At 45.0% G+C, this 13,392-nt stretch overlaps 1 protein-coding gene across 4 annotated transcripts in view; it reads left to right on the top strand.

Annotated features, from left to right (window-relative positions):
• LOC124797830 (hemicentin-1-like) overlaps positions 1-13,392 on the top strand; it is a 1,195,221-nt gene that overhangs the window by 662,778 nt on the left and 519,051 nt on the right. The window lies entirely within an intron of this gene.

The following is a 13,392-nucleotide window of genomic DNA, read 5'->3' as shown; positions in this document are numbered from 1 at the left end:
AGTAGATCCCTCAGAGTGGTTGTTGGGTCACGTCGTCCATAAACTGACCTGTTCAATCCATCCCAGGCATGTTGGATTCGGTTCATGTGTGGAGAACATGTTGGCCATTCTAGTCGAGCGATGTCGTTATCCTAAAGGAAGTCACTCACAATATGTGCACGAAGGGGGCGCGAATTGTCGTCCATGAAGGCCAACGCCTCCCCAATATGCTGCCGAAATGGTTGCACTATCGGTCGGAGGATGGCATTCACATATCGTATAGCCTCGTCGGTTTCTTCCATGACCACCAGCGGCGTACGTCGGCCCCACATAATGCCACCCCAAAATAGCAGGGAACCTCCACCTTGCTGCACTCGCTTGGCAGTGTGTCTAACACGTCCAGCCTGACTGGGTTGCCTCCAAAGTCTCCGACGATTGTCTGGTTTAAGGCATACGCGACGCTCATCGGTGAAGAGAACGTGATGACAATTCTTAGCGGTCCATTGGGCATGTTGTTGGACCCATCTGTACCGCGCTGCATGGTTAAGTGGTTGCAAAGCTGGAGCTCACCATGGACGTCGGGAGTGAAGTTGTGCATCATGCAGCCTATTGCGCACAGTTTGAATCATAACGCGATGTCTCCTGCAGCTTCACGAAAAGCATTTTTCGACATGGTGGCGTTCCTCCGAGGCATAATCCATAGGTAGCGGCTATCCACCGCAGTGGTAGCCCTTGGGCAGCCTGGGCGAAGCATGTCATCGACAGTTCGTGTCTCTCTGCATCTCCTCAATGCCAGAACAACATCACATTGGTTCACTCCGAGACGCCTGAACACTTCTCTTGTTGAAAGTCCTTCCTGGCACAAAGTAACAATGCGGACGCGATCTAACCACGGTATTAACCGTCTAGGCATGGTTGAATTACAGACCACACGCGCTGTGGTGGAATGACTGGAACTGATCGGCTGTCGGACCCCATCTGTCTAATAGACGCTGTTCATGCATGGTTGTTTACATCTTTGGGCTGGTTTAGTGTCATCTCTGAACGGTCAAAGTGGCTGTGTCTGTGATATAACATCCACAGTCAACGTCTATCTTCGGGAGTTCTGGGTACCAGGGTGATGCAAAAGTTTTTTGATGTGTGTATTACTAAATAATGTGTTACTAAATAATGTACTCAAGTGCATGTATATATCCATAGAAGCTATGCCGATAATACAAATCAATCATTCCAGTATGTTACCCCCATTTTATTTGTCTTTAATCAGATGACCTAATGACTCCTTAAAATGTAGGAAGAGATAATGACACCACTTTTGTGACGCGAGTCTAAAAACTGAAATAAAAAATGTAGTCCTCAACACGGTGACTGTGGATAAAAATATGGAAACGCTGCAGAAATCCACGGTTGACATTAATACAGGTTAATATGACGACGAACGGCACCTGTGCTATGTCATCAACACCTTGCAAGTGTGAGCTGTGTAGGTGTGAGTGCATTATGTCGGAGCTAAGTGGAATCGAACGTGTGCACATTGTTGGTGTTCGTGTGATGGTTGCTTCCGCAATAAAGGTAGCCGATGTGTTTGGTGTTTCGAGAGGCATCATACAGGAAATGCGGAAAAACATCATCCGCTAAGTTACAATGGCGAGGAAAGTGTGTGTTGAATGATCGTGACAGACGGTCACTGAAGAGGATAGTGGGGAGAATAACAGAACAGCTGCTGCAAAAGTCATTGCAGAACTAAATGACGCACTCGTGAACCCCGTCACCGCCACAACAACACGAAGGCAGCTCGATAGGGAGGGAATTGCAGGGCGAGCTCCAATTACAAAATTCCACGTCAGTGACGCAAATGCCTTTACAGGAAAATGTGGTGCAGAAATAATGAAACCTGGATGAGAGGGCAATGGAAGAAATTAATTTGGCCGGATGAGTCTTGTTCCCCACTGTTTCCGACTTGTGACTGAATTTACGTCCAAAGAGTGAAACATAGCGACGGTTCGGTAATGATTTGGGCAGCCATATCATGGTATTCCATGGGCTCCACGGGTACTGCGCAAGGTTGTATTACCGCCAGAGGTTATATTACCATTTTGGGTGATTAGGTCCATACCATGGTACAACGTTTGTTCCCCAATGAGATGAGTCATATTGCAATATGACAGAGTCCCGCCGGCCGCTGGTGGCCGAGCGGTTCTAGGCGCTTCAGTCTGGAACCGCGCGACCGCTACGGTCACAGGTTCGAATCCTGCCTCGGGCATGGATTTTTGTGATGTCCTTCGGTTGGTTAGGTTTCAGTAGTTCTACGTTCTAGGTGACTGATCACCTGAGATGTTAAGTCCCATAGTGCTAAGAACTATTTGAACCATTGGAACAGAGTCCCTGTACGCACAGTTAACACCATCCGGGCCTGGTTTTGTGAGGATGAATAATCGTACCACCTCTCGTCGCCACACTCAGCGTATCCTAGTATCATTGAGCATTTATGATCTACTTTTGAGAGAGACATGCCAGATCGCTATCCACCTCAATCATCGTTATCTGGAATTGCCATTATTTTAAAGAAGAATGATGTAAGATGCCCTTGAAATTCATGACGGGCTTGTCATAGTCGGTCTAGAGACTGTTTAGAATGCCAACGGACATCATATACCGTATTAAGCATAGTAATGTGTTACGTTTCCGGTATTTTTATATTTTTACCCACCCCCTGTATTTACGTTCTGTATGAGCTCTAAGGATCTTATTCTGGACTGTCTTTCAATGTCTCTGACGAACTTACCTAAATGCCACGAAAACGTCAAAAACTACATACTATTAGCCAAGTTTTTAATTCTGACAAGCAGGAGAAAACTACATTATGTGATATCTGTGAAGTGGTGTGCGTGCAAGGGAACAGGCATACGATTTTTGCCATGATATTCGCGAAATGACAGTACTGAGAGGGCAGGGACGTGCTCGTCATGGAGGGACAGCGAGCTACCTGTAGTCACATCTTTCCAATTTCATTGTACAAAATTTTCAAAATGCTTGCATAATAATAATAATACACTCCTAGAAATTGAAATAAGAACACCGTGAATTCATTGTCCCAGGAAAGGGAAACTTTATTGACACATTCCTGGGGTCAGATACATCACATGATCACACTGACAGAACCACAGGCACATAGACACAGGCAACAGAGCATGCACAATGTCGGCACTAGTACAGTGTATATCCACCTTTCGCAGCAATGCAGGCTGCTATTCTCCCATGGAGACGATCGTAGAGATGCTGGATGTAGTCCTGTGGAACGGCTTGCCATGCCATTTCCACCTGGCGCCTCAGTTGGACCAGCGTTCGTGCTGGACGTGCAGACCGCGTGAGACGACGCTTCATCCAGTCCCAAACATGCTCAATGGGGGACAGATCCGGAGATCTTGCTGGCCAGGGTAGTTGACTTACACCTTCTAGAGCACGTTTGGTGGCACGGGATACATGCGGACGTGCATTGTCCTGTTGGAACAGCAAGTTCCCTTGCCGGTCTAGGAATGGTAGAACGATGGGTTCGATGACGGTTTGGATGTACCGTGCACTATTCAGTGTCCCCTCGACGATCACCAGTGGTGTACGGCCAGTGTAGGAGATCGCTCCCCACACCATGATGCCGGGTGTTGGCCCTGTGTGCCTCGGTCGTATACATTCCTGATTGTGGCGCTCACCTGCACGGCGCCAAACACGCATACGACCATCATTGGCACCAAGGCAGAAGCGACTCTCATCGCTGAAGACGACACGTCTCCATTCGTCCCTCCATTCACGCCTGTCGCGACACCACTGGAGGCGGGCTTCACGATGTTGGGGCGTGAGCGGAAGACGGCCTAACGGTGTGCGGGACCGTAGCCCAGCTTCATGGAGACGGTTGCGAATGGTCCTCGCCGATACCCCAGGAGCAACAGTGTCCCTAATTTGCTGGGAAGTGGCGGTGCGGTCCCCTACGGCACTGCGTAGGATCCTACGGTCTTGGCGTGCATCCGTGCGTCGCTGCGGTCCGGTCCCAGGTCGACGGGCACGTGCACCTTCCGCCGACCACTGGCGACAACATCGATGTACTGTGGAGACCTCACGCCCCACGTGTTGAGCAATTCGGCGGTACGTCCACCCGGCCTCCCGCATGCCCACTATACGCCCTCGCTCAAAGTCCGTCAACTGCACATACGGTTCACGTCCACGCTGTCGCGGCATGCTACCAGTGTTAAAGACTGCGATGGAGTTTCGTATGCCACGGCAAACTGGCTGACACTGACGGCGGCGGTGCACAAATGCTGCGCAGCTAGCGCCATTCGACGGCCAACACCGCGGTTCCTGGTGTGTCCGCTGTGCCGTGCGTGTGATCATTGCTTGTACAGCCCTCTCGCAGTGTCCGGAGCAAGTATGGTGGGTCTGACACACCGGTGTCAATGTGTTCTTTTTTCCATTTCCAGGAGTGTACTTGTCCGTTTAACTTTGAGGTAAAAATTATAATGTACAGTTCTGTTGACAGTAAAAAACAGTTAAGGACCGCACCCTGCTTTTGGATTGAGACTGACATGCATGTTTTGGGATGTAGTTGCTCTGAAAACCCGCTGATGTGCTTGTACGTTTGTCTCAGTACCGTACCTATAAATCTAACACTCGTCACCCATGCCGATCTTTTGTTGTAATATTCCATTACCATCAACTTGTTCAAGAAATTCCTACCGAACGTTCACTTCGATGTTTCTTCAGTTATTCGCTAATCAGACGAGAAAGAAACTGTACTGCAGCTCAACACGTTGTATTTTGAGGCTATATTCTCACGATACGAGCCAGCGGTGATTCTGACGTCGTCTTCAAATTGCATGGAACGTAAACAATGTACAGCACCTGCCACATCTTTGATTTTTCACCACGAGGTGATATGTAAGGCCTTCTCTTTGTGGATGATCTGCAGCTGAACCATTGCCACAATTATTGGCCCTGCGGTCTTGGTAAATTATGATCTCTGTAAAACTGCTCCATACGTTCAGACATTCCGTAAATGCTTTCTCAGTTTTCACGCTACATTACACGGTTTGTTGTTACTGCATAAATCACGCGCAGAAAAATTCGCCACAAACACCACTCCACATTCCTCGCAAATAAAAGTAGCTCGGAAACGAAAAGGAATATCAACCTTGGGAAACAATATAGCTACTCAACAGGGTGTGATAGGTAGAATGTACTTAAATGCTTCATTGCAGCGTAAAAAATGAATTTCCTGTAACTTTTGAAAAATTCCGTAAGTAACTGAAATACTGATATCTACAGTAGTTCTCGACAATGCTAGAAATACTAGAATGAATATAAGTAATGTGTTGGTAGACAAACTTTATCATGTCGTACTCGAGAACTTAAATCGTATGCATATCAAGAATTACACTTGTTTCTGAAAAACATAGTACAAAAGTGTTTTCTATACCTGTAGATTGGGATTACTTCAACGTGCATCACAACCGCAAAGAGGTTGCAATAGGTTCTTTAAACGATTAAAAGAAATAAAGTTATTGGTTTTGAGAATCTTCTAATGCAAGTCTATATAACTGGATATCGTCGGCTATTTCCAAGGAAGCAGGAAACGTTTTTGGCATAAAATCTCTGCTCAGATGCACGAAGTAAGTTTTCGAAGAGCAGCTTTATATATAGAAAGGTCTGGCTACAGAAACATATGTCTCATACAGCTAGAATTCTCTTCTCTAACGGCGTTGATCTTTTCTAAAACATTCGCAGAACGACAGTTCCGACTGGTGAAACGGGCAGAAAAACTTTTACTGGACGGAACAGGAAGTTATTTACAGGATAAATGTGAACTGCCTTAAGTTTTCTTCAGGGCAATGAAACATCAATTTTCTCGGTAAAATTTGTTGTTGTGTGAAATTCGAGAATCGCCTCGTCGAACATTACTCCTCATAATCTGGCCGCTTTGATAAAAGCCTGACATTTGAGCTGACCACAATGGAGCGTAAATGAGCAACAGTTTGAAGCTGTTGCGGTGGATTGTGCCAGATAAGTCTCTGTAATCTCGTACAGTGAAACCCGAAATCGGACCATTCAAGCACAAACAGCGCAACACATTCGCCCACCAAAGAGCGGATGGATTAATGGCCATCCAAATTACTTTACTAATGAAATGTCATAACAGATTCCATTAACATTTTTAATGAAGCTTCGCGCAAGATCAATACAGTGTGACGCAGTCTTCCCATTCTTTCGTGGGCAACGTTCTTATCGACTTATGATCTGATAATCTTACAGTTTCAATTCTGAAGTACCTCTCTCCTACATACCAAACCTGAATTGCCCGCATAAAGGTAACGTTCCACGTTTGAATCTCGGACGCCACGTAATATGATCTGTGAACGTATTTAATGTTTAAAATATCACACAGGGTTGATTTCACAAACTTATGTCCAGAGGTAATACTCCGAATTGTTTTGTTTAACATTTATCAAAACTGAGCCTATTCGTCGGCAAAGAGCTACCCACTATCTTTATTTATGGAAAATATACTTATCTTCCTTCTGTTCATCGCTATTTTTATTATTTCAAGCTGACGGGTTTCGTGCAGTGTCACCCACCTTCTGATAGTTCTCGTAGTAATTACGAGAAATAACTTGAAGGTGGGCACGCCGCTCGAAACAGATCAGTTTGAAATAATGTAAACAGCGATGGACTGTCGGAAAAGGAGTCTACTTTCCTTTAAAAATTCTTTATTTGACACACTGCACATGATTAATCTAATGTACCACATCTCTGCTGGACGCACGATTTTAAATATCTGTTTCGTTGTAGAAGTCTTTATGTAGATATTAGCGCCCACTGCTTTCAATATAAATAATCGGTAATACTGCTGTCAGAAGAATTCGGAATCAAGTTCCGTTACCTATGACATTGTTGTCACTTTTATTAAATACATGTAAAATTATAGGCATGGCTGAACTGTTTACCTCAATACATAGTGTTTCTATTTATGCATGCTCCTATTTAATGGAATATAGTCGAATTAAGTCGGGTGGTGCTGAGGGAATTAGATTAGGAAATGAGACACTCAAAGTAGTAAATGAGTTTCGCTATTTGCGGAGCAAAATAACTGATGATGGTCGAAGTAGAGAGGATATCAAATGTAGACTGGCAATGGCAAGGAAAGCGTTTCTGAAGAAGAGAAATTTGTTAACATCGAGTATAGATTTAAATGTCAGGAAGTCGTTTCTAAAAGTATTTGTATGGAGTGTAGCCACGTATGGAAGTGAAACGTGGACGATAAATAGTTCAGACAAGAAGAGAATAGATGCTTTCGAAATGTGATGCTTCAGAAGAATGCTGAAGATTAGATGGGTAGACCATATAACTAATAAGGAGGTATTGAATAGGACTGGGGAGAAGAGAAGTTTGTGGCACAACTTGACTAGAAGAAGGGATCGGTTGGTAGGACATGTTCTGAGGCATCAAGGGATCACGAGTTTAGCATTGGAGGGCGGCGTGGAGGGTAAAAATCGTAGAGGGAGACCAGGGGATGACTACACTAAACAGATTCAGAAGCATGTAGGTTGCAGTAGGTACTGGCAGATGAAGAAGCTTGCACAGAATAGAGTAGCATGGAGAGCTGCATCAAACCAGTCTCTGGACCGAAGACCACAACAACAACAACATTTATGCATACATGGAATGTTCTAGAAAATTACTATCCTCTATGAGTAAATATGGCTCAAACCTTCCAGAAATCACAAATGTCAAATAGTGGCAGAGGGCAGGAAACGAGTCGATGGGATTCAGCGAATAGAAGACCATGTTAGACGATGCAGAGCATGGCCATCGATCTCCCCTCCACCCCCTCCTCACAGTGGAAAAGGCAGCTCCTCTTGCGGAGAAGATCGCAGCCTCACGGATATCGCCCTAGTAACTTCGCATGGCGACACGCCTTTATGCTCTCTCCGACGTTCTAATCGATATATCTGCGTAGAGGCATCGCAATCTTCCAGTAGGTCTTCGCATTCCTCTATATGGTCCTCAGGACTGTTGATAATACTTAGTGAGAAGAGCATGGACGAAGACCACCATCTTCGACTTCGCAGGTGATGTCAGAGAAACAGAATTCTGTTCAGGAGCAAGTAGCACCATAATAATTTTTCCTGACCGGCCAACCTTCCGCATAAGTGTAAACGTTCATATTACGGTGGCCTGGATTGTAGATTACGTGACGGTGTTTGGCGTTGTAACGTTCATGATTGTTATATGGGAGTTAGAGATCCGCATGCGTGTCATCTATCTTCCTTCTTTAATTCTGATGATAAGTTGATCATACTGAGCCTCATCAGACTGAAACGGAAACAAGGCATCCATTACAATTCAAAAAATGGTTCAAATGGCTCTAAGCACTATGGGACATAACAGCTGAGGGTATCAGTCCCCTAGAACTTAGAACTACTTAAACCCAACCAACCTAAGGCCATCACACACATCCATGCCCGAGGCAGGATTAGAACCTGACACCGTAGCAGCAGCGCGGTTCCGGACTGAAGCGCCTAGAAACGCTCGGCCACTGCGGCTTCTGCGGCTAGAGTCAGTCGGCATAAAAGCTTTCTGGGTATGGTACAGCGTCATACTGTATAAAAGTACTGCTGGAGAAAACCAAGGTTTCGGCCACGGTTGCAGTGGCCTTCTTCTGGGTCTACCGGTGCAATCTAGATATGCAGTGCCCTTATATTTTGTTATAACTCTTCACTGCGCGTGCCATTACGTCATAGTTTTAAAAAGATAGTTCAATTCATTGCCTAAGATGGCATACTGTCGTATAATAATTTTTTCATAATGCAGGGCGACAGTCATAATACATTCTTTGAAGTCAGTACCGCCATTAGACTGTTGTCTATTTACAGTGTTACATTTACACTTAGACAATCATGATTTCGGCTTCAAAGTGCCATTATCAAGTGTTTTAAGTGTCATAAATTGCCTAAGATGGCATACTGTCATATTAAAATACAATACAATTTACAACACTTAAAATACTTGATAGTGGCTCTTTGAAGCCGAAATCGTGATTGTGTAAGTGTAAATATAACAATGTAAATAAATAACAGTCTAATGGCGGTACTGACTTAAAAAATCTATTATGACTGTGGCCCCGCATTATGAAAAAATTATTATACGGCAGTATGCCGTCTTACGGAAATTTATAGCACTTATAACACTTTTTAATGGCACTCTGAAACCGAAATCATGATTGTGTAAGTGCAAATGTAGCACTATAAGTAATCAACAGTCTAATGGCGGTACTGAGTTTAAAGAAATATATTATAACTGTGGACCCGCATTATGAAAAAATTATTGAGTTCGTTATTTCCAACCATACGAATCGCCCCAAAGCATAGCACGTGGACCTACCTAAATTTCTGAAATGACATAAATTCAGCAAGCGACTTATGACGCAGGGATAAGCATTGACCCCAAGGAAGCTGTAAGACTCGTTTCAGTGGGTCTGATGAGCTGAGGATCGCGTTCCCACACTGGGGAGTGTTGTTCTGTGTACGCTTGCTGCTGCAGACCTAGTCTCACTTGTAAGCTTGGCAGATAGCCTAAAATAAACACCAGCCTGGGAATTAATGATGTACTTTGCCATACGGTAATCGATGTGCAGTTTTATGTAAACTTTCAAAATAACGATGGTAAATTGTTACACAAATCTCAGTCACATACGTGAATAATCTCTGAAATAGGTAAATTACGTTCGAAACTAAATTTTATAATATGTTTTTTCTACTACATGCAACATTCAGATGCTTTACTATGTTTCTGTGAGTTCATAATATGCCGACTTAAGTTCAATATTTATGAATATTATAGTTGGTTAAACAATATTTGGTTTAACAGCGTAATTTACGTAATGTTTTCAGCTTCCGAAAATTAGGGGAGAATGCTGTAATCTGGAGCACATTTCAGACTTTTTGCTTCACCCATCCCCATGGTAGAAGTTTAAAGTTTTATCTTATTCCATTTTAAAATTCAAGCATTCACTTTATGTGTGCTGCAGCCTTTTTCTGAAGTTAATTACTCCAGAAAAGTAAGATTCTTCTAAATGTGTAAATTGTTCTATGGTGCTACATACTAATATACGAGGGAGTGCTGAAGAGGGAAGCCCACAATTTTTTTATGTGGAAACTCTTAAAGCTATTCAAATACAATAGGCGTTGTCAACTTCCTACATCTTTCTTCGTCGTAGCTACGTATTTGCAGCTTTGTGTCTCTAGAGGGCTCCAAATTGTGTTATATAACTATGTCAGTGCGTGAAAAATAGTTCGTTCACACAAGGAGGATCCTATCCTTCAGCATGACAACGCCACACCACACACTAGCACTGCGATATCCTTAACACTCCGACACCTCGTGTTCACTGTTATCGATTATCCTCCACATTGTTCCGACCTGGCCCCATTTTCATAAGTTTCCAGAACTTAAAGAACACCTTCGAGGATTTCACATTGTGTAGTGACGAAGCGGTGCAAGCAGAGGTGATGTTGTGGCTCCATCAACCAAGTCAAACATACTGAGACAAAGCGTGAAAGAGAGAGAGAGAGAGAGAGAGAGAGAGAGAGAGAGAGAATGTTTGTTTTAAGTATGAGGGAATGAGTAAAAACTACCCTTACTACCGTTCTTTCACATCTGGAACTGTATGCTAGTAAGGTCTCGGTAGCAAATGCGTGTACAAAAGTGACAAGACAGATGCTTTAATGCTAGGGTTCCTATATTCATTTAGTGGTTACAGACAGACATGGTAAAATTAACTCACTTCCACCAAGTCATGCTGTTAAATATATCTATGAAACCTGTTGGCACGTGTATTACAGCTAATTTTGTACAGCTTCAGGGCAGGCCGACTTTCTGCTGAACGCACTAAGGTGGATACTTTCAATGTCAGTAGGAACGCATAAAAGCAGTCACGATGCTGCAGACTGTAACTACTGTTCGTCTTTTATTATTGGCTAGCTTCGTCTATTACGCAAGTGAAGTTATAATCAGAACAGAGATCATGTGTCGTAATTGAACAAAACAGTCTATCAGTCTAAATAGAATATCACATAGATTTCTCTGGAAACCTGTTTCAATCATAGAGAAACTAACTTCAGACCAGTATCTCCATTGGTGATGCGTAGAGTCTATGTGCTGAGCCACTGTACGTGCTTGAGGCACCTCTCGTCAACTGGACGTGTCTCCAGTGGTGGCGCAGACTGGTCCATCTATGAACTGATTGCCGGAAAAAAAACACCATTTGCGATCTAGGTGGATTTTCTTTTGTATTTACTGTATTTGTATTACTGTACTGCCAAGAATGTCAAATACCGCTTGACAGTGGCGTGATAGCCCAAATTGACTAGTAAGGGAAAATAAATAATAATTATCGTACCAGCGAAAATGTTTGTCTTTTGAAAATTTGTTGATTTCCTTTATTTTAGTGATTACTCACTGCATAGATTTACTACAGTGAGCGATCAGAAAGCCTCCATTTCAGGGCGTTGCCGCAGAGTGCGAGTAACGCAGCGCGATTCCAATGTATGTACATTCCTAGAAATGGAAAAAAGAACACATTGACACCGGTGTGTCAGACCCACCATACTTGCTCCGGACACTGCGAGAGGGCTGTACAAGCAATGATCACACGCACGGCACAGCGGACACATCAGGAACCGCGGTGTTGGCCGTCGAATGGCGCTAGCTGCGCAGCATTTGTGCACCGCCGCCGTCAGTGTCAGCCAGTTTGCCGTGGCATACGAAGCTCCATCGCAGTCTTTAACACTGGTAGCATGCCGCGACAGCGTGGACGTGAACCGTATGTGCAGTTGACGGACTTTGAGCGAGGGCGTATAGTGGGCATGCGGGAGGCCGGGTGGACGTACCGCCGAATTGCTCAACACGTGGGGCGTGAGGTCTCCACAGTACATCGATGTTGTCGCCAGTGGTCGGCGGAAGGTGCACGTGCCCGTCGACCTGGGACCGGACCGCAGCGACGCACGGATGCACGCCAAGACCGTAGGATCCTACGCAGTGCCGTAGGGGACCGCACCGCCACTTCCCAGCAAATTAGGGACACTGTTGCTCCTGGGGTATCGGCGAGGACCATTCGCAACCGTCTCCATGAAGCTGGGCTACGGTCCCGCACACCGTTAGGCCGTCTTCCGCTCACGCCCCAACATCGTGCAGCCCGCCTCCAGTGGTGTCGCGACAGGCGTGAATGGAGGGACGAATGGAGACGTGTCGTCTTCAGCGATGAGAGTCGCTTCTGCCTTGGTGCCAATGATGGTCGTATGCGTGTTTGGCGCCGTGCAGGTGAGCGCCACAATCAGGACTGCATATGACCGAGGCACACAGGGCCAACACCCGGCATCATGGTGTGGGGAGCGATCTCCTACACTGGCCGTACACCACTGGTGATCGTCGAGGGGACACTGAATAGTGCACGGTACATCCAAACCGTCATCGAACCCATCGTTCTACCATTCCTAGACCGGCAAGGGAACTTGCTGTTCCAACAGGACAATGCACGTCCGCATGTATCCCGTTCCACCCAACGTGCTCTAGAAGGTGTAAGTCAACTACCCTGGCCAGCAAGATCTCCGGATCTGTCCCCCATTGAGCATGTTTGGGACTGGATGAAGCGTCGTCTCACGCGGTCTGCACGTCCAGCACGAACGCTGGTCCAACTGAGACGCCAGGTGGAAATGGCGTGGCAAGCCGTTCCACAGGACTACATCCAGCATCTCTACGATCGTCTCCATGGGAGAATAGCAGCCTGCATTGCTGCGAAAGGTGGATATACACTGTACTAGTGCCGACATTGTGCATGCTCTGTTGCCTTGTGTCTATGTGCCTGTGGTTCTGTCAGTGTGATCATGTGATGTATCTGACCCCAGGAATGTGTCAATAAAGTTCCCCTTCCTGGGACAATGAATTCACGGTGTTCTTATTTCAATTTCCAGGAGTGTATATAAGCAACGACGTGTAGGCAACGCATTAATGTCGCATTCGTGTTTTTCCGATATGTGTGCAGTACATGCTGAAACTTGAACAATGGCGACGTTATTACCAAATGCGTCTAAACAGAACCAAAGGACTCTTAATCTTTTACCTGGCTGCCAAAGGACAGAAATAATAATAAAAAGGTGATATCCTCAACAACTTTAATCTTGCTGCAATTAAGAGCTCCTTTAACCGATATAAACACAGATTCTGACTCGTTTACTTTGCAATGATTCCTCGTCCTAAGAATCAAAGGTATTTTGGACAAATAACAAGATGTACCCCTATCTTGGTTGTACACCTCACACTCCTGAAATGTCCGATAAGCAATAATTTCTCGAATGTTAAAAGTTCCAGGCA

This window comes from Schistocerca piceifrons, chromosome 5, assembly GCF_021461385.2.
Source record: "Schistocerca piceifrons isolate TAMUIC-IGC-003096 chromosome 5, iqSchPice1.1, whole genome shotgun sequence".
Taxonomy (NCBI): domain Eukaryota; kingdom Metazoa; phylum Arthropoda; class Insecta; order Orthoptera; family Acrididae; genus Schistocerca; species Schistocerca piceifrons.
This window is presented reverse-complemented; position numbering and strand designations above follow the sequence as displayed.